The 24,304-nt window shown below is 42.2% G+C and overlaps 1 long non-coding RNA gene across 1 annotated transcript; it reads left to right on the top strand.

Moving 5' to 3' along the window:
* The first annotated feature begins 1,305 nt into the window (after positions 1–1,305).
* Positions 1,306–20,822, top strand: LOC144330257 (uncharacterized). The gene is made up of 2 exons (XR_013396272.1): positions 1,306–1,454; positions 20,537–20,822. It is a non-coding gene; the product is annotated as an uncharacterized LOC144330257 (long non-coding RNA).
* The last annotated feature ends 3,482 nt before the right edge of the window (positions 20,823–24,304 follow it).

The raw sequence follows: 24,304 nt of genomic DNA, 5'->3' as shown, positions 1-24,304 counted from the left end.
AACATCCCCTGGTCAGGTTCTGGCCCCCAAGATCCCACACCAGCCTCCACTGTTCCTCCTGATTTACTGTGGTCCCCATCAAGCCAGCTAGCTGGGAGCTTGCAGCTTGCAGCTTGCAGCTTCTCACTGCAGCATTTTTCTCAGTGGCCAACATTTCAGATGCTTCATTTCTCCAAGGTCCCACTACCACTGAGATCTTACTTAACCCACATGCTCAGAAAAGAATGGCCTGATAAGTATTCTTATGGGGCACGGGAACTAAACCAAGTTTGGCGATGCTACCTATAGGCCTAACAGTGAGGACTATTTCCAAAAGATTCTCATAGATGGGAAGGAATGAGGTGGTGCTGAATGCTACACATTCCCAACAGAGAAACTGAATATCCCTCTCCCCATCCCCCACACACTAGCAGGGCTGAAAGGACCCTCGCGATCCTCCAGTCCCTTCCCTTCATCTTAGGAGGTAATATCGTGGAACACACAAGGGTAGAGACTGCAAGCTGTTTGTCTGCCAGAATTTCAATCCGTTGCCATTACTGACTGTATGAACTTGGGCAAATTATTTAACGTCTATGTGCCTCAGTTTCCTCATCTGCAAAATGTAGTTGATGATAGCCATGCTCTACAGTGGAAACCTGAGGATTAAATGAGATGGTATACAAAATGCTAATAGTTCTGGGGACATAGGGAGTATTCGGCACATAATAACTCTTATTATTTTTAGAGGACATTGGGCCTCACATTCAGTAAGTGATTTCGGCAGTCAGCAGCCAAACCCTCACCAGTACTTGGTTTTCCGATTCCTCACTATTAGTATGTTCGCAACTGAACCCGGATGCCTTAATAACAATTTATTCAACGTGTGAGTCATTCTCCCCCCAGTACTAACACCAGGTACTTTGGGGAAGCTACAGATTAAACATGAGATGGGGGAAGGGGAATCCTGTTCTAGTGTCCAGGCAACACTATGGAGCTAAAAACAACAACAAAAAATCACTTTTTCTCAGGAATCAGTGCCTGGAAAGCTAATCTTGCCAGGCAACAGTTAATTCCCCAACTCCTCCTTTTTAATCCAGTCTTGCCTTAATCCTCCAGCAAGTAAACTAACAGGAAATGTTAGAAATCTAGGACTGATGGAGAATAACTCACCAGGTGAGCCTTCCAAACACACCGTGGGGACCACAGCACATTAACCTAGAAGGTACAGAATTTAATTTCTGTGAAATGTTCTGAGACAGTCCCAAAACACCCTTTGTTTCGATTTGATGTTCCATGAACAGAGTTTGCTTATTTTTTCAAGGAAATCTTCCATCAAAAAGGACCCTGATGTCAACTCACTCAAACCTGAAAGCCACAAAATGGATTGATTTAAGATTGAAAATGAGCAACTACCTTCGATCCACCAGCAAATAGAATTGCAGTAGTGAGAGGATTGGGCATGAATCCACCAACATGTGAGTTACCTCCACACCAGGAACCCTGGTGCCAAAGGTTACCAGGAGCTTTTAAATGTAAATTTAAACATGCATGATGCAAAGCCTAAGAAAAATGAGAAGCATGTTATTAATGGTTGGAAACAAGACTATGGTTAATTTTAGACCAGTAGGTTCTGGCATTAACTCTAGATTCAAGTACAGTAATTTTTTGTGTCTTTTTGTTTCTAACTCACTCTCTCTCTCTCTCAACCATCAGAGAGTGGCTGGTATTTATATTTAAGCCTATATAGTAAAACCTCTTTCAAACAATAAAATCTCTAGGAATTTTGCCTGCTGCCTTCTAATCAGTTCTTCCATCTCTGGCCCTTATAAAACTCAGAGTAGGTTAATTGCCAGTCTTAGGAGGTGCCAACAAAACTCTATACAAAGCTAAAAACTAGATTTTAAGATCTCTCTCTCATTAATACCTCATTGCTTTTCAACTGATCCTAATAGCCTCTTTTTCAGGAGAGAAAAGTAAAGTGTGGGGGTATAACTTGGCCAGGATAGATTAATCCAGTTTAGAGCTCTTAACACAAGTTTGCATACCAAGTTTGCAAAGTGTTAATTTCTTAGGAAAATGACATCTCACCATTAATAGTTTATGCATCAATTGCTAACCATGAGCCTATCCCAGTACATTTTATCACTGGGTAAAACAAAAGTCTATAAAATACTCTAACACTCATGCATGGCCGTATTTGCAGGCATTAATACTTTGTATTTCTTACATCTACTGGCAGCGGAGGTTGGGTAATGAAGAGGACATAATTTTGGCCTGATGTCTCTCCTATGTTATTGAGCTTTCTAGCTGGATGTTCGTTGGAGTTCTTATGTTTAATAATCCCCAGATTATATACTATACCTTCACCCAAAGCCTGTTCCTCTTTCTATATTCTCCATTTCATTTAATGAGGAATACAAACCATTTGCCCACATCAGGAATATAAGAATAACCACCAAATCTTTTATCTTTGTTATCCCAATCTGACTTAAAGTTCTTCATCCTTTCATTCTCACCACCAAACTATCTCCTTGCCCAAACTCCTCCTCTCTCTTCCTCTTGCCACTGTCTTATTTCACAAATGCTTTGTTTTTTTCTGTGCAATTATAATACTTTCTACTTTGTCCTCCGACCTCCAGTCTCTCTTCAAAGCCATCCCCACCAGAAGTACATTGCTGAGATGGAGAGTTGATCAAATCACTTTCCTACTATAATACTTCAGTATCTCCCCTCTGGGTTGCTCACAGGATGTATGCCTTAATTCCTCTGCATGGCATACAAAGCCTTCTGTGATGTCACCTGTCCACATTCTCCCTTAGTGCCTGTTGTAGCCTTATATGCTACAACCTTCACAGCAGGTTCCTGAAGGGGCTGTGCTGTTTTCTCCTTGCATCTTGGCACATGCTATTTCTGTCGCCAGAAATGCCCTATCCCTTCCTCTATTTTGCCTACTAGTAAACCCCTACTTATCCTTTAGGACTCAGCTTTTCTCAGAAGCCTTCCCTGACCGTGGAAACTAAGCAGGTGCTTCCTTTTCTGTAAGTGCGACTGGTGCCTTGCCTCTACTTCCATTTCAGCACTAAGGACATTATTTTCATGTTTTGTTAGATGTGCATCTCACCCCTCAGCATTTGGGTCCGTTAAGGTTAAGTCCACATTTGCTTGTCACACAGCAGGTAGTCAACAGATGTTTGTATAATGAAAAGGCATCATTGGCAGAAATTCCATTCCTTTGAGTGAGGGGAGAAAAAGGAAGTCTCAAAAACGAGAAGTTGGTCATGGGGTAAGAAACAATAATTCCTCTCTCTCTATATATATATATTTTGCAAATTTTCTATAGCAATCCATGGCACATGCACAACAAATTCTTAATATTTGTTATATGGGCAAGCCTAAAAAATTCTAGGACAACTCCTAGTTCCATTTCTGCATTGAACTTCTTATAAAGAAGCATAATCTGGCAACAAAAAAGTAATTAGAAAATAAATATTAAGTCTGGGCTCAGTGGCTCATGCCTGTAATCCCAGCAATTTGGGAGACTGAGGCAGGCAGATCACTAGGTCAGGAGTTCGAGACCAGCCTGGCCAACATGGTGAAAACCCATCTCTACTAAAAATACAAAAATTAGCCAGGCATGGTGGTGCACACCTGTAGTCCCAGCTACTCAGGAGGCTGAGGCAGGAGAATCACTTGAACCCAGGAGGCAGAGGTTGCAGTAAGCCAAGATTTTGCCATTGCACTCTACCTGGGCAACAGAGCAAGACTCCACCTTGAACAACAACATCAATAAAGAAAATAAATATTAAAAAGAAAGCTATTCTTTATTTGTATCTCTGTAGGAACTTTAAAGAGACTGATGAATAAGCTAGAAACACTTCTCACATCCCCTTCTGCACTCTCAAATCTTTGCCACATCCCAACTGTCCCAGAGCATCTCATATGCCAAATCCCCAAACTCCCTAATCTCTCTGCAATGCTGTACACCTCCTTCTCTCTCCTCCCCCGCTATGCCCAGCTAGTTCTTTATTTTTTTATTTTTTTTGAGACAGTCTTGCTGTGTCACCCAGGGTGGAATGCAGTGGCACAATCTCAGCTCACTGCAACCTCCACCTCCCAGGTTTAAGGGATTCTCCTGCCTCAGCTTCCTGAGTAGCTGGAATTATAGGCGTGCGCCACCATGCCCAGCTAATTTTTGTATTTTTTGTAGAGATGGCATTTTGCTATGTTGCCCAGGCTGGTCTCGAACTCCTGACATCAGGTGATCCACCTGCCTCAGCCTCCCAAAGTGCTGGCATTACAGGCATGAGCCACCACACCCGGCCTAGTTATTTTTTGATTGTCTTGCCTTCTCTGGCAGAGCCCACCCTATTTTTTCTTCCCTGTCTCAGCTTTGGTAGGTAGGTAGGTAGGTCAGTCGGTCTCTCTCTCTCTCTCTCTCTCTCTCTCTCTCTCTCTCTCTCTCTTTCTCTCTCTGTTTCCAATCAGAAAGGAGCCTATCAGAAAGGAGCCATCAGCTGTGCCAGCAAAGCCACCCCTTGAGTGCATGTGTGGGCTGCAGGGAAGAAGGAAGAGTAAATGGGAACAAAAAGGTAAATCCATGTAGTCATAAATCTTGTCCACTCTTTTACATTGATGGTACATTTAATGGCTTACTTAATTGTTCAGCTGAATAGTAATCAATAATAAGTAAATTACTGAGCTGTTATTTTATCACAGAAAAGCTAGAATTCCAGGCATTTCTTGGATCAGCTAAAGGGAACAGAAGCCTCTTTAAAGAGTTCTTCAAAAAGATATAATCATGATCTGATCTGTGTGTCACAGGATCATTCCCTACCCCCAGACATCTGAGCCTAAGCCCAGCTGTTGGGAGCCAAGAAGACTGAATCATATTTGGCTTGAAGAGAGTCAGGGGGTGGGTGGGCAGAACTAATCTTTCTGGAGAGAGAGTGGCTGGCCTTCACTAATGAAAAATGTCAGTCTCTGTCTCACGGCCCAGCATGAAAGCTAGTGGGACAAGGGACATGAAGAGTAATAGCCAACTCTTTCATCAGAGAGAAATGTGTTGGAACCATGAGTTCTCTCCTTTTGCTCTGGGCACAGCCAGTAGTGTGAAGCCCCCCAGATCCTTCTCTGATATTGCCTGAAATGTCACACACATAATACATGTGTGTGTTGAATATATACATACACTCCTGGGGAGGCTATCGGTGATGAATGAGTTAAAGATGCTTGCTTTCCTAATCCCTCATGAGAAAACAAACACAATTGTTGATGAGGAGAGGAAGGGGATGGGTAAGGAGGCCAAGAGTAGATGGAAGTTGAAGAAGGGGGCTGGAGGAGGGCTAACCATGAAGCCTGAGGTCTTACTGAAGAGGACAGTAGCACAGAGGGACACAGGCAGGGAGAAGGCAAAAGACAGGAGGGAGGCAGAAGTAGAGTTGGAAGTAGGTAAGAAAGAGCCATGGCCGGCCTGGTGCGGTGGCTCATGCCTGTAATCCCAGCACCTTGGGAGGCCGAGGCAGGAGGATCACTTGAGTTCAGGAGTTCAAGACCAGCCTGGCCAACATGGCGAAACCCCATTTTTTACTAAAAGTACAAAAATTAGCCAGGCGTGGTGGCAGGTGCCTGTAATCCCAGCTACTCGGGAGGCTCAGGCAGAAAAATCGCTTGCAACCCTGCCGTGAGCCGAAATAGCGCCACTGTACTCCAACCTGGGCAACAAAGCAAGACTCCACCTAAAAAAAAAATAAATAAAAACAAATAAAAAATTTTTAAAAGAGTCATGGAGGCCTTGCTGTGGATACAAACGGTTGTGCCCAGAGAAAGTTTGACCAGGCTACTAGGAACAAGGGCTCCACACTCCCCAAACCAGGGCTGCCTTATATGTTTCTGAAGTTCTGGTCTTCCCATAAGCAGAAACTGTTCCAAACCCCAGCAAAAGTTGGAGCTGGGCTATTGATTGGGGTCAGGTGAAATAATTTAAACCAAATGTGTTACTACCATAAAAACAGAAACAGTGATTCTGCGAAGTAAAACTTGTTGCTTCCAAAAAGTCCCTGAAGATCAATATAGATATTCAGGGACAGGACGGGCATGGTGGCTCATGTCTGTAATCCCAGCACTTTGGGAGGCCAAGGCAGGCGGATCACCCGAGGTCAGGAGTTTGAGACCAGCCTGGCCAACACGATGAAACCCCATCTCTACCCAAAATACAAAAATTAGCCAGGCATGGTGGTGCACGCCTACTCGGGAGGCTGGGGCAGGAGAATCACTTGAGCCTGGGAGGCAGAGGTTGCAGTAAGCCAAGATAGTGCCACTGCACTCCAGCCTGGGCAACAGAGTGAGACTCTGTCCCCCAAAAAAATAAAAATAAATAGAGAAGAAAAAGAAATTCAGGGACAACAGGAAACAAGCAAGAAGATCAAGAAGAGGGAGTCTGCAGTGAAGTGTGACAGAGGTTAGAGAACACTGTGCACGCACAAAGCCTTGGAAAAATAGCCCTTTAAAAGGAATGTCAGAATTAAAGGATACAAATCTGCAAGATTAATATCACACATGTAAATCATTTTGAAGTATCTTGAAAGAAAAGCTATACAATAATAACTCCAATAATTTATAGGCAAGGCAGAAAGGCAAGACTTAGTTTTTCTGTGCCAAAAATGTAGACTAGACAGCGTGATCTATTTTGTCAGTAAATAGGTTGGCAAGAGAGGATAGGGAATTAAAGGAGCTGTTTAAAGGCATTTTTCTTTGTGTCTTTGTTGATTTCTCTACTGGAAGGGGTTTTCATAAATTTACTTGTGACCTTCCTTGGCTCCCCTGCCTCTATTCTGTACCTAAGTTTTCAGGTTCTCATTTTGAATTTTCTATGACAGAATTTCACGAACAGAACCATAGCAGTGGAGGGAACTATGGCTTGTGAATGTATCCCTTCCATCAGAGTCCACTAGAGTGGGATCACTAGAGCTGCCACTCCCTGAGGGCAAGGGCTGGGTCTCACATCTCTGCATCTTCAGCACCCACCTTGCACAGCACTTGGCACATTGCATGCACTCAGTATTTGTTTGTTAACTTTAACTGAATATAAACAATTAGATCCTGTGGAAGAAAGTTATGACCACTACTGACCATTTTGAAAATACCAGAACATTTTATAAAATCAGCTAAAAATCTAAGAGAATGAGTGAATAACTACTAAGACTGCTTAAAATATTACCAAAAATGTCCCCAGAAATCAAAAAAATGAGAAGAGTAGCAAGGGGGTAAATGTGATAGTGATTTTGAAAAAGGAAAGACCGTGAAGTTACCGACCAAGTAATAACATTAAACCAGCAGGAAAAAAAAAATCTGTCTTTACTCAGATGATAGTAAATCCCACTATATGTAGAAAACTCTTATGAAGCAAAGTGTTGTCAATTGATTGCTCTTCCGGCAAATCTGTGAACTCTGAAGGTGCATTTGCAGTAATGCAAAACACTGCTCACGAAATGTTGCTAAAATGATTTCCATTACTTTAGTAAGAAGTTATTCAGCATTCTTTAAGTATTACTTGTATGATTACACAGGGAAATTTCAACAGAGAAGAATTATGTAGTATAGAGTAAAATTGGAAGTCTCAAATTATTGACTTGGCAAAAATAATCTATAATTAAGATTCCTTAGCAAATTACTATTTTTGTGCAGTTTTATAACTCCCCTCCCTTGCCCCGACAAATTACCACTTCTTTATCTTGGTTATAACTTGGTTATAACTCTTATCACATTGTATTATCATTACATGTTTACCTCTATCTTCAACCACATGTGAAATCCTAGAACTCACAGGTAATGTCTTACTCAGTCTTGTATCTCTAGTGCCTTGTACAGTGCTCAGTGCATAGGACACAGTAGGTGTGCAATAAATCTTATTTGCATATATGAATAAAGGCAAGAGCATGACAAGTAAGGTCCAGATATTCATTTTAGGAGGAGGGAGATAAGTCAATTTTCTGTAGGGCTGTTTTTATTTTTAAAATATTAACAAAGTCCTATAGTATCTGTTAGTATCGCAAGTTTGTTCATTATACCTTATTGTTTATGATTTTATTTTCCAAAGAAAAGAGTGAGTTACATGTTCAAGATCAGTTATGGTCATTGGTTTCTTCCTAGTTCAGAATATTGAAATTTACCCAGACCACAGCCAAGTCATTTATTTACTATTAAAATATTTATGTACATCCCTCACTGCTAAATTTTTACATCTAGAAAGTAGATTTGCATAAACTGAAAATTAACAGCATAATATGACTTAAGTAAATCCTGCCAAAATCCTGTCAACACACTTGGTGCAGAGCTGATATAAAAGTGGAAAAATGACATTACAGGCACCCTTATTTAAGGATTACATATATCAATGCTTTTATATCTGAAAGACATGACAGCAATAACCACAAATAACATAGACAAGAGAGAAAAAAGTTGTTCATGCCCCACAGCTGAGAAGACACCACCAGAAAAAAGATAAGATTTTAAGGAATAAATTAAAGTGTTCAGAATGGATACATTTGCTTAATCTATTTATTAGTGAGACAGACTCCCATTTTATTATGGAATAACAGTCTAAGGAAACTCTTCAAAGACTCACCATCTATGACAATCATCAGATGGGAAAATAAAAACATCTTTCTACCCTTAAGTCTGTAGGAAGACAACAACTGTGTGCTTGATTAGGCAGGGTCTTGATGGTGCCTGATACACAGTAAGTGCTCACTAAATCTTTGTCAAATGAGTAAATGAACTCCACAGGAACAATGGAAACTCACTATTCCCATTTATGATATAAGTAAATGACAAGGTTAGTATATACTCTTAGTATGAGAGTCAAAACTGCTGCTCTAGTACCATTGGGTCAAAAGCTGATGGTGATATGAAGGGCATCTTATGATCAAAGGGTTTATGATGAAGACTCCTGTGTAGATTTTGTGTAGAATGATGAGTAAGCATATGGGGAGCCAAGTTATGTATTTTGACAACCAGATTATCTCCCCTGCTCCAAGGGAACCTGCTTTATAACCTAAGGGGCTGGTTTCTCCCACTTGGTATCTGGAAAGGTGTTAATTTATCATCGGTTTCTAGGGCCAATGGAGGACAAAAATCATCCTTCCACCCTCTCTAGATTTGGGTGCAAATGTTCCTGAGGCTGCCTTCTTCTTCTTATAATCAATTGATTGGGATAACATTGTGTACATAAGCTCCACGGTGGGTTGGCATTGCATATGCAGTTGATATACTTAGCATATTTGTCCCCACCCAAATCTCATGTTGAACTGTAATTCCCAGTGTTGGAGGTGGGGCCTGGTGGGAGGTATTTGGGTCATGGGGGTGGATCCCTCATGAATGGCTTGGGCCATTCCCTTGGTGATAAGTGAGCTCTCACTCTGAGTTCACAGGAGATCTGATGACTTAAAAATAGGTGGCACTCCGCTCCCACTCTCTATCTCTTGTTTCTGCTTTTGCCATGTGATGTGCCTGAACCCTCTTCACCTTCTGCCATGAATGTAAGCTTCCTCAGGCCTCCCCAGAAGCTGAGGAGATGTCAGCACCATGCTTCCTGTTCAGCCTGCAGAATGGTGAGCCAATTAAACCTCTTTTCTTTATACATTATCCAGTCTCAGATATTTCTTTATAGCAATGCAAGAACAGCCTAATACAATGGACTCTACATGTTCCCCAGTGCCCAGAAGAAAGGTTTTTCTGCTTGTAATCTGTTCTTTTCCTCTGACCATCAGTAACCATAGGTCAGCAATCTTTTTAGCCTCATATGTGCCACAGAAGACAAGAAATTTTCACTGGTACATTTGGTAGATTTCAGGAATAAACAGAAGAAAGAGAATAAGGGAGAAGATTAGGAGGGAGGGGTTTATTCTTTTCATGAGAGCTATTTTTTAAATAAGATTGCTGCAAAGAGAACTCAAATGGGAGCCACATAAACAGGCAATTTTAACAGCCACATGAGAGGCAACTTACTTTAAGAGGGAGAAATATGAAAACTTACTTCTAAAATTAAGGGGCGGAAGTACAAAAAACAAAAATAAAAATCTCCAAGGAACAGCCAAATGAAAACAACAGAAGCCAAAGAAAGAGAAAGGACCAAGAGGCAACTATGCTGCTTCCAAAACTCGCAGAAACAAAGTTATAATTCCGTGATTAGTAATTAGTCTTTTTAGGGATGGAGTTGGGTTGGGAGGAACAACTTTTTAGTTTAAAAAGGATGGGGATATTACTGGAATTGGCCATATAAAAGTATTAACTTTTTATTAGCCAGGAATGGTGGTACCCGCCTATAGTTCCAACTTACTTGGGAGGCTAAAGTTGGAGGATCACCTGAGCCCAAAAGATAGAGGCTGCAATGAGTTGCAATGATCATGGCACTGCACTCCATCATGGGCAACACAGTGAAACCCTGTCTCAAAAACAAACAAACAACAACAAAAAATAACCCATTTGCTTTGTATCTAAAATTGGGTATAATTCATACATTTGAATATACAAATATTTACTGGAAGTTTACTAGGTGCCAGAAGGAAACAAAACAGTGTTTCTGATCTCATGGATTTTATATGATAGTGAGGGAATCCAAAAATAAAATCATTAATAGATAAATATGTTAGGTAGCATTAAATTTGGAGAGGAAAAATAAAGCAGTGAAGGGGAACAGAGCAGCAGGAATGCACACAACATTTTAAATTGGATGATCAAGGAAGGGTGCTGGTTATTCTCTGATTGCCATCTCCTCCCTCACCATTTTCTATTCATTCTCCATTTTTCTTTGCTTTGCTCTCCAAGATGGCCCTTAATTATTCTGGGCTTCTACTGTTCGTACTCTAGTATAGTCTCTTCCCACACTGACTCAGAACCGATCTGTGTGACTAATAGAATGTGACTGAGATGACAATGTGTGATTTTCAAGGTTAGGTTGTAACAGGCCCTGTAGCTTCCACCTTGGCCTCCTTGATCATTTGCTCTGGGGGAAACCAGGTGCCATGTTGTGAGGTCACTCAAGCTGCCCTGTGGAGAGGCCCACATGGGGAGGATCTGTCAACAACCAGCACCAACTTGCCAGCCATGTAAGCAAGCCACCTTGGAAATGGATCCTCCACCCCAGACAAGGCTTCAAACAGCTGACATTTTAACTGTAACCTCAAGTGAGACTGAGGGCCAGAAATACCAAGATAAGCTGCTCCCAAATTCCTGATCCACAGAAACTATAAGAGAAAAAAAGTATATATTGTATGAAACCTCTGTGTTTTGGGGATCATTTGTTATGCAACAGTAGATAACTTGTATAGTACCCAGTACTTCATTACTCCAACTCCCTTAGTCTCTGATTTCCATCTGTGTTAGACCAGTGGGTAGAAAGTGAGGTCAGTGTGTCCATTCCTCAGCATTGTTCTCTGGTCCTGGTTTCCTTCCTCAAGAACCACAGCTTCTTCTGGGCAGCCCCACAGGTGTCCAGGACTGCAACTCTCTGCATTCCTACAACACTAGCCCCTTCAAGCCTAGATGTGGCATCAGATCTTGCTGTTGGTTTCCTGATCCCCACACATACCTCGGTAAACACTCCCTTCATTCTCCTAAAAATGGTGCGCCTTCTATTTCCTAAAATACCCAGGCTGATACAAACGTCCTCCTGCAGGAGAAGACATTTAGACAGAGACCTGAAGGAAGTGAGAGGAGGCCTCCTAACATCTAGGGAAGATTATTTCAACAAGTGCACAACACCCTCCCGAGACTGCAGAAGTTGGGCGTGTTCAGAAGCAGCAAGGAGGGGTCAGCATGGATAGAGCAGAATGCACACATAGGGTATAAGGATGGGGCAGTAGTCGAGGGCTACACTTAATCGAGTTTTGTGGGTCATGGTTGTATTCTGAGTGTGATGTACAGCCATGGGGTGGGAAATGGTCTGAACGAGGGCATGGCACGATCTGACTTGCATTGTGAGACCAGAACGAAGGTAGCCAAAATGGACACCAGAACAATGAGAAGGGCCTTTTGAAATTTAGAAAGATGATGTTGGCTTGGCTTAGGATGACGAATAGTAAAGGCGATGGGGAGAGACTGGATTCAGGCTCTATTTTGAAACTAGGGCTATAAGAATTTGCTGCTGACTTGGATGTGAGGGAAGGAGAGTAAGGGGGAGGAAGACTCCAAAGTGAAGGGTGACTGGTGGAGCTATTTACTAGGATGGAATCAAGAGAGTGGAGGGGGCAGTGTGGAGGGAAGAGGGGAGGAAATCAAGAATTTGTTCATCTTAACTTCAAAAGAGGAAAAGCGTAACCTTCTACTGTTAAAAAGGAAGATGAGAAGTCATTTTTCATTTTACAAACAACAACAACAACAACAACAACAAAAAACGGACCTGTATTCATAGAGTAACATCACTATGTCCTGGCCTATTAGAATATCGCCATTAGAAGACTTTTTAAAATCAAGGAGCACATTCTCAGTTTTAGTTGGAAGTGTGATCAACTCTTGGTAATTTGCTCTCCAAAGATCAGACTAAATAAATCCAGGAGCTAAGGCCTTCTGAGGGCCCAGGGCCCCTCTTGTCTGTGATAAAACTCAACCCGCCTACAGGTGGAAGATTTTACACCACTGAGGATTCTAATTATCCTGCCTGTAAAAGATAATCTCACTGGTTAACTTCCCATGACTTTCTTTTTTTAAATTTGAAATGTGACTACCTTCAGCTCCAGGATGTGACAGGAAACAAGACTTAACAGATACTTCCGTTTTTCTTGGGACAGCACGCCTCAGCCCACTTCCGCAGTCAGGGCTCCTCTTACCATAAAAGTAGAGCTGTGCCCCCACCCAAACCAAGAGGCTCACTTCTTATACAACGTTGGTTACCTGCTTTCCTTTGCAGACTTGAAGTGTCAGAGAATCTGCCAATTGGGGTTGGCACTCCCGCTTACAGACTTCCCTCTACAGACGCTGCAGAGACCAAGTGGCATTCGTCACCTCTCATCTGTGCTGAGGGGAGAAGGCGACGCCCTGTGCCTCATGGTGGGGTCGGCTGCATGCTCACTCCCACCCTCCCAGTCTGCATCTTGCCCGGGGATGCCAGTTCACAGGCCTGTCTTGATGCCAACGGGCGTTTGTTGTTGTTGATTTCATAATGACCTCTGTCTAAAAATTCTGTAGGCTTTCAGGAAGGGACACAGCCTACCATGATAAAATGGACTTCTCCTCCCCTCCCCCCCTCTGGTTACCATGGCAACTCTGAATGACTGATTTCCTGGTTGCCATGTAGATGCAGTGGGATCCCAGCCGCTGCACCACACAAAGACGTCAGTAAGAATAGCAAGAAAACAAAAAACAAAACCAAAAAAATCACGTTTGAAAAGACAAAGGATTGCATCTCAAGCTTTCTTCTCTCACACAAAAGTGGAGGGAAGGAAGCAATTGTAATTACGAATGGTGCCCTTCCTGGAGTAGAGGTGCATGCACCTGTCCCACATGGGAGGGAAGACTGGAAAAAGGGGAAATCCCTCTTTTTGTAGCCAGGAGTGTTGGCATGGTGACGGGAAGGCAGATGCCACTCTCAGGTGGCTAGAGCCCTTCAGCACTCAGCCTGTGTTCCACCAAGGAAACCTGAAATATTCAACTGGGTGGCAGAATTAGGTAGAAAACAAAGCAAAAAACAGGTCTCACAGACATTTTTTTAGAATGTTCTTCTTTTTATAGTTCTAAATTTTAGCATTAAGATTCCAAACGCTCAAATTTAATAGGGGGTTGAAGTTGAATTTTTACTTCTATTCAACAACTTCAGAGAATTAACAACAAATTTAAATGGTTTCCTGTCTTTTTAAAATTGATTTGTAACAGCCTGATAAAACCACATAACAAAAGTTGGTTAATCCAGGTTTCTATAGTTTTCATAGCCTGGGTAATATCTATCTTTAGTAATATATATGAAGAGCACTCGTGTGTGAAAAAAATTGTATGTAAAAAATATTCTATATTACTCCAAATATATACAAAAACTAAAATGGTTGATAACACATCTCCTTGATTTTTCATGATTATATCTGAGTCAAGTAGTTTAAAATTAATCTGTTTTTCCTTTTCCTATATCCACCTTTCTACCTTTTGACAAATGGTTTATACATTTAAAAAACTGAATTGGGTAGGATTCACACAGAGTTACGGGTGCTTTACTGTTAATTTTTGGCTGCTGAATCACGAGGTCATTTTGTGATACCTATCTTGTCAAAGGTGGAAGCTGCAATGAACTAGAGTGTCCCACGTTTTATAAATGCTGGAGCAGTGACGTCGACAGACAAAGCTCTGTGCCCAGGGGACTACAGAGCACAAAGAGGATGGATCCAGGCCTGTAACTACCATTTTTTAATATTATTTCCAGCATGTACCACTGCCTCGTCACTCAGACCAGCATGTCCCAAACTGGATCAATAGGTGGCACACAGGGTAAAAAGTACAGATGGGGAAATCAGAGCTCAACTCATTTTCAAAATCTTAGGTTCAAGAACAAAGACCAGGTTTATTAACCATGGGACTTCTCAGGGCTTTTGATATTCTGATATCTGGGATGACTCTCTGAGAGGGAATTCTACAGAATAAGAATGTGGCGTTTCCCAAACATATTTGGCCACTGAGTACTGCTTTCACAGAATCATCGTAGTTCTTCAGAACATCCTTTGAGAAATGCTGGGCAAGATTGTCTCTAAGATCTAAGTATAGTTTAAAGATCCATGGATACTTATGTATTTATTGAGACAGGTCTCACTGTCACCCAGGTTGGAGTGCAGTGGCATGATCTCAGCTCACTGCAGCCTCGACCTCCTGGGCTCAGTCAATCCTCCCACCTCAGCCTCCTGAGTAGCTGGGACCACACAGATGCGCACCACCATACCCGACTAATTTTAGTATTTTTTTTGTAGACATAGAGCTTCACCATATTGCCCAGGTTGGTCTCAAACTCCTGGGCTCAAGCAATCCACCCGCCTCGATCTCCCAAAGTGCTGGCATGAGCCACTGCACCAGCCGTTATTAATGATTGAAAATTACGTATTTTTAAAAAGTGATTTGGCCGATATGATACACTAATTTAGCCCATAGAGAAACAGATTTTTAAGAGAGGCAAGAGAAAAAAAAGAATTCACAATAAATTCAGTGTCTTTTATCTATTTTAAATCAAAGCAAGAGCACCAAGTTGTTTCAATAAAAATTGTGGCAGGAGGGCCGGGCACAGTGGCCCATGCCTGTAATCGCAGCACTTTGGGAGGCCAAGGCAGAAGGATCACAAGGTCAGGAGTTTGAGACCAGCCTGCCCAACATGGTGAAACCCCATTCTTACCAACAATACAAAAAATTAGCCAGCGTGGTGGCTTGCACCTATAATCCCAGCTACTCGGGAGGCTGAGGCAGAAGAATTGCTTGAACCTGGGAGGCGGGGGTTGCAGTGAGCCAAGATTGTGCCATTGCACTTTGTACTACAGCCTGGGCGATAGTGCGAGACTCCGTCTCAAAAAAAGAAAAAAAATTGTGGCAGGAGGTGAAGAGGAACAGATATCGAGGGCCATGGTGTGGCGCCTCCAGGGGGGGTCAGCCAGAAGCTATGGTAGGTTCTCCTGGGAAGGAACCACCAGTACTCAGGGGACTTTCTTGGAACTGAGTCCTCTTCCGCGGAGGTTTTGGGGCTTCCATCTGAGCATACTAACTCTTTATACAACACTCCTCTCCACCCACACACACACAGAGCTGGCAACAACAGCAGAGTCACCAGCAGCTTCAGCACCACTGAAGCCAACGAAGAAAACAATGACTTAGAGAAACTCCTCCTCCTCTTCCTCTCCTCTGCGACATCATGAGTAACAAGGGGAGAGTCTCAGACATAAGATCTGCCCCCTACCCAGCCTAGTCCAGCCTACCCTGGGGAAAGAGAGTTTGAACCAAATATGAGATGGGAAACCAGACCAGATTGTTTTAATAAACACAAGTGATGACTTATGAGTTATGACATAGAATCAAATGGTAAGGGGACTGGGTCCCTAGAGGGAAAGGACAGTCAATAACAGGAACGTACAGCTGGTAGCAGCCATTTGCAAGATAAAACTGCTCCGTGTTTCTGCCTCAACAAATTGAATGTCTTCAATCAAACTAGTTGAGTATCTGGGAAAGCCCCATGAACAAAGCAGAAAGGAGCAGAGTGAACTGAGAAGAGAACACACAGCTGGGAGAGGCACAGAAAGGAGACACATTTCCTTTGCCTGAGTCACCAGGAAAGTCTTGAGAGCAGCGGCGGAAACCAAGGTGGCGGCCAAGGGCTGGGGAAGAGAAAGGGGGCCTTGCAGACTGAGGCAACTGGCTGCTCAGAAGCATGAGTTGGGCCAGAGCATGGCTTATCCTGTGAGCCATGAATAGCTTGGCATAGTGGGACCAAAAGGCCAGGGTATGTGGGTATGGTGGACTGAAGAGGTGGGCTGGGGTTAACTGAGGAAGTACCTTCCATGGCAATTCGATCAAAATGGAAACATAAGGAACCATTAAAAATGTTAGTCAAGGGGACTGATGTGACCGGGTTTGCATGTTGGAAAGACTGCCCCGTGACAGTGTGGGATAGGCATTGAAAGAAGGGTTGAGGGCAGGAGCAGAGTAGACACACTCAAAATATTTGAGGGTTTTATTTTTTAACTTTAAGTTCTAGGATGCATGTGCAGATCGTGCAGGTCACATAGGTATACATATGCCATGGTAGTTTGCTGCACCCGTCAACCTGTCATCCAGGTTTTAAGCCCTGCATGCATTAGGTATTTGCCCTAATGCTCTCCCTCCCCTTGCCCCTGACTCCCCGACAGGCCCCAATGTGTGATGTTCCCATCCCTGTGTCCGTGTGTTCTCATTGTTCTATTTGAGGGGTTTCTATAGCAGTTGGCAGTCAGGTGTCTGGGTATGTCTGTGAGGAGGTAAGAGGGAGAGAAGAGCAAGAAAGAGGAGGTCAGCATTAATTCCAAGAGTGAGACAACCAAGTAGATGTCTGTGCCTTCATCCAGCCCTTCAACAAGTATACATTTGCATTAATATAGAAGCGTCATTTCTTCCCTCTCCCCTGAAGACCTTGCCTATGATTTACGGTGAGGAGGGCATTGATTAAAAACACCTGAAATAGTTCAGCTAATTATAACTTAATTGGGTTGTTAGTCTCTTCTGCAGTCTTTAGCTGCAACATCTCAGCCTGCTACCTTAGTGGCAACAAGATTAACAGCAGAGTTCTCCAGAGGGAGAAGAAGATTTTTCTTCAAGTCTGGCAAATAGGCCAGGTGTGGTGACTCATGCCTGTAATCCCAGTACCTCTGGAAACTGAGGCAGGCAGATCACGTGGGGTCAGGAGTTCGAGACCAGCCTAGACAACATGGCAAAACCCTATCTCTACTAAAAAAACAAAAATTAGCTGAGTATGGTGGTGTGTGCCTGTACTCCCAGCTTCTGGGGAGGCTGAGGCATGAGAATCACCTGAATCCAAGAGGCAGAGGTTGCAATGAGCTGAGATTGTGCCACTACACTCCAGCCTGGGCAACAGAGTGAGATGCTGTCTCAAAAAAAAAAAAAAAAAAAAAAAAAAAAATTCTGGCAAATAACTGTACTCTGAAAAAGGGTCACACACAGGCCATTTGTGGTAACATAGGCCAACCAACCATCTTGTTAAATAAATTTTGGGCCCTGAGTAGGTCTGTGACCATTGGGGTGGGACCTCAGGAAAAGCTACTCTGGAACTGGGACAGTAGGTGTCCCAGCTTCTGAGCACTTCCATTTGTGCGTGCGGAGCCCTGTGGCTGCTGCAAAAGAAATTCTGCCTGCCGTCATAGGTTCCATTATTGCTGGGCACAACTTGGACAGCTCTAGAGGATGCAGAAGGAAGAAACAAATGAACTGTTCTGGTATAGACCTGGAGAAGATGATTCCTTGTTCTCTCTACAAAATAACATGTATTAAAATCAAATTTTTAGAAAATGTATTTCAAGACACCAACGCCAGACTAAAAGATTCTAATTGTACCTTCTTGCATGAATCCCTATGTCTAGACCAGATATTATCAGGACAATAGTCTCATATCTGAATAAGCTTTTAGTGTGCTGGCTCTGAATAGGAGGATTTTTCAAGGACCTCAATTTTATTATGGTTTAGGTCAGGAGAGGGCAAATAAGCATGACATCATAGTAACCATCCAGGAGAGCTAAAAAGGAGGCCCTCTTGACAACAGGAAAATAACATACAGTGAATTAGAAACTTCATTAGACAGAATGTTCAGAGATCAGCCTGTTTTCCTTGATGGGATTTTCTGGGTAGCTGTGTGTAAACAGTTAACTTATATTAAACATCTTTCTTAAATATATTAATAATATAATTTTCATGCATAGTCTATTGGACACAATTTATTCTTCTTTCTTGAAGGAGTCTGCATTGCCTGGAACTGTCATTAAGATCATCACAGTTGTCATTGTATGGCCCCAAAGAAAAGCATTTCCTTGTATCTATACCTACCTCTATATGCTGGAAGTCTTGTCTATTTCACAATAATTTCCTGTTTCCTACAAAGTAATTTTTCTCATCTGCCTTTCATCGCTTCCTTCTCTTCCCTTTTCATGTGCCTTAATGTTTTGCTTGCTTGTTTTCTTTCCTTTTAATGGTTCTGTTGAAATATTATTGTGGACTTCAAAACCAGATTACCTGGGTTCAAATCCAGGCTCCAGTACTTAATTAGCTGTGTGACTTTTCTATGCTCTGGGATTCTTGTCTGTAAAATGGAGAGAAAAATAGTATCTACCTTAGAGGATTACGGTGAGGATTATATGAATTTCATATAGAACAAACAGTGCCAGGCTTTTTTTTTTTTTTTTTTTTTTTGGTGGAGACTCTAAACATAGGGTTCCCAAACCTGGTCAAATATCAGAATCACCTGGGGAGAAATTTTAAAGTCTACGTTCCTGGGTCCCCTGCCATAGATTCTGACTCAGTCAGTCTGGAGAGGGGCCTGTTGCAGCTGATTCATGGAGTAACATTTGGGAACCATTACTTAAAATGTGGGGGTCTCCTGTGGTGCTGTCCTTGTTTTTCCCTCCTATTCTCTTGCATTTTCCTCCATTTGTAAGTCTGGGGTTTTCTTTGCTTGCTAGTTATGGACCTTTGTATAACTACCCATTTTCTTACTTGCTAAACTGACCAACCATAGTATTTTGTTGATCTTGGGTTTCATATTATGTATTTGTGGTCACTCCTCATGGTATGATTGTGACTTCTACTCTTGGAAAAAAATTACCAGATACATGAAGGCTCCAATTAATCTAGATTTGCTGTGGTGAAAGATAGTACATTGTTGTAGCATTATACATGAGGGACTGAACCTAGCTTTAGGGATCAGCATATTGTAAGGTAGGAGAAGCTTCAGGGATTTGCTTATCTAACATAACTAACTGATATAAAAGAAAGGAGGGGATTGTCTTCTGCCATATAATCATAGCAGATGTGCTAAAATGCAGTCACTTACAGGGCTCTGAAAGGTCAGGCTACTCTCCTGGTTGGTTGACCTATGGGCAGATTGATGGAAATAGATTATTTCTCTCTTTATCCATTCCCTGAGTCCAAAACCACCTTACGCTCTACCTCAGGAAATATTCTGAGGCAACAGAATGAGTGACAATCCAGGCACAAGGCTGAGAAGCAAAATTTAAGGTGCAGAGAGTTTGAGATTGGGGCACCAATGGAAGAGGGAGAACAGAAGTGAGGTGTTGACAGAGGAGAGAAGTCTCTCAGTAAACTGGGAACTGGGCAACTGTGGGGACTGCATCCAGGGTGGAGAACTAAGACTGTGCCCAGGAAAGAGGGAGGAGGACAAATGGGCTCAAGGAGCTACTTTGGATTCTCTGTGGGAAGTAGATTTTGTGTGGAACATTTTATAGATGTCACAGGGGACATGATTGATGGAAAGATGCAACAGACACTGTACAGGAACATAAAGTTTTTTAGTCATAAAATAAGGGATAAAGAAAGTTCTGGGTTGGCTGGGCGCGGTGGCTCACGCCTGTAATCCCAGCACTTTGGGAGGCCGAGGCGGGCGGATCACGAGGTCTGGAGATCAAGACCATCCTGGCTGACACGGTGAAACCCCGTCTCTACTAAAAACACAAAAAATTAGCTGGGCGCGGTGGCAGGCACCTGTAGTCCCAGCTACTCAGGAGGTTGAGGCAGGAGAATGGCGTGAACCCGGGAGGCGGACCTTGCAGTGAGCTGAGATTCCGCCACTGCACTCCAGCCTGGGTGACACAGCGAGACTCTGTCTCAAAAAAAAAAAAAAAAAAAAAAAAAAAAAAAAAAAAAAGAAAGAAAGAAAGAAAAAGTTCTGGGAGTAAAGGAGAAGATAAAGTGTCATGCTCCCAGACCGAGGTGCAGGCTTCCATATTCCCAGCTCCGACAATGACATCTAGCTATTGATGGAGCTGCCCAGGTGGAGCAGTGATTTCACTAGGCATGAGAAACTCACCTCTGCCCATTCTTACAGGTACTTTCATACCTTCTGGAGTCCTTCACAGTATCCTGGTTGCCAGATGCAAGTAACTGATTCAAAACTACAACACATTTCTAATGCTTATTGCAAGACAGTTAATCAAAGACCAACTCCCCAGGAGCATCCTACAACTCGTTGAAGTTGCAAGACTGTTGGAGACCTACCCCAGAACGGTAATAACATGAAGATAGACATGGTTCTGCACATATTCCAGGACTCCATATTTATACTGAATGACTAAAAGGAAATCTGTTTAAAAAATTAAAAGTGTTATGGTACATCTTGCTCTTTTTCCATTTAAAAAAATTAAAGCATAATTTGCATATAGCAAGATTTACCCTTTTTAAAGTAGTTATGTGAGTTTGACAAACACACACAATCATGTAACCACTGCCACGATCAAGATATAGAACAGCTGCATCACCCCTAAAATTCTGTCATACTCCTTTGTAGTTAACTCCTCCAACCCCTGGCATCTGACAACCATTGATGTTTTTATCTTGTGAAAGGAAAATAAGTCTTGGGACACCAAAGTCACTAAGCCAAAGGGAAAAGTCAAGCTGGGAACTGTGTAGGGCAAAGCTACCTCACATTCTATTCCTAAAAAGATAGCTACTAAGATTAAAAAGCTACATACCTCCCTCACAAGGAATTTCCTTGAGGACAAAGGACAGACAGAACTCAAAGTCACCCCTCTGCTCATTTTGGAAAGGCTAATCAGAAACTCAAAAGAATGCAACCGTTTGTCTCTTAGCTGCCTATGACCTGGAAGCCCCCTCCCTCTTTCGAGTTGTCCCACCTTTCCAGACTGAACCAATGTTCATCTTATATATATTGATTGATGTCTCCTGTCTCCCTAAAATGTATAAAACCAAGCTATGCCCCAACCACCTTGGGCACATGTCATCAGGGCCTCCTCAGGCTGTGTCACAGGTGTGTTCTTAAGCAAAATAAACTTCCTAAATTGACTGAGACCTGTCTCGGATACTTGGGGTTCACAATCTGTATAGTTTTGCTTTTCCCAGAATGTCAAATATATGGAATCATTACAATAGGTGGCCTTTTGGACTTGAGTTATTTGACTTGGCACGCTGTAATGGAGATTCATCCATGGGGTGTACATGCCAGTGGGTCACTTATTGCTGAGTGTCTTGCATTTTTTTTTTTTTTTTGAGTCAGGGTCTTACTCTGTCACCCAGGCTGCAGTGCAGTGGTGACACAATGACAGCTCACTGCAGCCTCGATCTCCCAGTCTCAACCAATCCTCTCACCTTAGCCTCCTGAGTATCTGGGACTAAAGGTGTGTACCACCAAACCGGCTAGTTTTTTTATATTCTTTGTAGAGATGGGGTCTGTATTAGCTAGGGTTCTCTAGAGGGATAGAACTAATAGGATAGATGTATATATAAACGTGAGTTTATTAGGGAGTATTGCACTTTACCATATGAATGCTGTATCTCAATAAAAAATTTAAAACACTTTTCTTTTTGTCAATATATAATTTGTAGCAAGTGGAACAAGGACTTCCTAAGTAAACAGATCTGGGTAATCATTTGTTATGTCAGATTTGGACACATTTCTTGATCTCCTTGATTTTCAGTTTATCTGTGTAAATGGGATTAATAACCACTTTTTTTTTTTTTTTTTTTGAGACAGAGTCTCGCTCTGTTGCCCAGGCTGGAGTCAGTGGCACAATCTCGGCTCACTGCAAACTTTTCCTCCTGGGTTCAAGCGATTCTCCTGCCTCAGCCTCCTGAGTAGCTGTGATTGCAGGTGCATGCCACCATGCCTGGCTAATTTTTGTATTTTTAGTAGAGTTGGGGGTTTCACCTTGTTGGCCAGGCTGGTCTTGAACTCCTGACCTCAGGTGATCTGCCCACCTCAGCCTCCCAAAGTGCTGGGATTACAGGTGTTAATAAACACTTTTCAGAATTGTGTAGCTCTCATAAAATAATGAATATTAAATTCTCCCATATAATATGCATAAAGTACTGCTAACAATTATCCAAGACATGGAAATTAGCAAGTCTTTTCAGTGTCAGTGGGGCTTATGTATAGACCTGAGTGGGTGATTATCTAATTCTCCAGGTGGGTACTTTTGTTTGACTTGCTATTTACTACTGATGAGGATATTTTACAACTCTAAGTATAAAAGTTAATTCATAGGAAACCGTTAGCAATGCAAATAATTCTCGTCAAAGAGCAATGCAGAGGGATAAAAATATCTTGGTTGGAAATATCACTCCAAGGTTACACTATTATTTGCCCTCTGGACATGAACCAATCTTTATCTAAATTATGAATCTTATTCAAACATTCTTCTTTGTTTTTCAGCCTCTATAAATACTTGTTTTTCCTATTTCAGCTGCCTGCTGGTTCCTTCATTAACAAGTTAAAAAACCTTTGACTTGTGCTCCCTTTATATTTGAATGAGTCATACTTTTTTTTTTTTTTGAAACAGAGTCTCGCCCTGTCACCCAGGCTGGCGTGCAGTGGCGCAATCTCAGCCCACTGCACCCTCTGCGTCCTGGGTTCAAGAGATTCTCGTGCCTCAGCCTCCCAAGTAGCTGAGACTACAGGCATGCGACACCACACCCGGCTAATTTTTTTTGTATTTTTAATAGAGACAGGGTTTCACCATGTTGGCCAGACTGATCTCCAACTCCTGACCTCAGGTGATCCGCCCACCTCAGCCTCCCAAAGTGCTGGGATTACAGGCATGAGCCACCCCTGGCTGAGTTATACTCTTAACTTTGTATCTGGCAATAATTAACAAAGTGCTTTGCTCATAATAAGTGTTTGATAAATTTTAGCTTTTATTCTCATCCCAACTTTTTTCTCCCTATATCTAGGTATGGGAAATAATATTAAATGAGGTATGTTTCTTTCACAACTGATTTTTCAATTTATTTTTGTTTTATTTCATCAACATTAAGATGAGATCAGGCAAGGCATGGTGGCTCATGCCTGTAATCCCAGCACTTTGGGAGACCAAGGTGGGCAACTAACCTGGGGTTGGAGTTCGAGACCAGCCTGGACAACATGGTGAAACCCCATCTCCGCTAAAAACTACAAAAATTAGCCAGGTGTGGTGGCAGGCTGCTGTAATCCTAGCTACTTGGGAGGCTGAGGCAGGAGAATCGCTTGAACCTGGGAGGCAGAGGTTGCAATGAGCCGAGATGGTTCCCCTGCACTCCAGCCTGGGCAACAAAGGAAAACTGTCTCAGAAAAAAAAAAAAAAGATGAGATCATTTAAAATCATAATATTGAAAATATTTTATTGCATTTATAAAAACAAACTTTTCATGATAGGTTAGCATTAAGGTTTTTTTTTAATTGGGAAGTTGTAAGGAGCAGGAATAGAGAATCCTATAAATTTGCTTTATGATTTTTTTTTTCCAGGCGCATTTGTTTAAGGGTGTGTAGAGGAGAATGGAGTAGGGGAAGAAGTACATTAGATTTAATAGATTTTGGTTAGGTTATGCAAAGCCAGTGGTAAATGGCATACTGGTGCTTGCTAAAGTTGTGGCAAGGGGAGAGGACACTAACGAGGCAGGTGGTATATTAAAAATTAGCAATAAAACTTTGTGTGACTTTTTATATTTTTAAAAGCATTTTCATATACTTTACCTTATTTAACCCTCAAAGCAACATCATAAAATAGACTCTTCTGTTGCATATAGAATACTGGCGCAAAGAGCTCAAGGTCAATCAACGAATTAGCGACTTTTATAGAACAGGGACCACTTCCAAATCTAGTGC

This window comes from Macaca mulatta, chromosome 7 (genome assembly GCF_049350105.2).
Source record: "Macaca mulatta isolate MMU2019108-1 chromosome 7, T2T-MMU8v2.0, whole genome shotgun sequence".
NCBI classification, from domain to species: domain Eukaryota; kingdom Metazoa; phylum Chordata; class Mammalia; order Primates; family Cercopithecidae; genus Macaca; species Macaca mulatta.
Note: the sequence above shows the minus strand (reverse complement) of the source record. Positions and strands in the feature narration are given on the sequence as shown.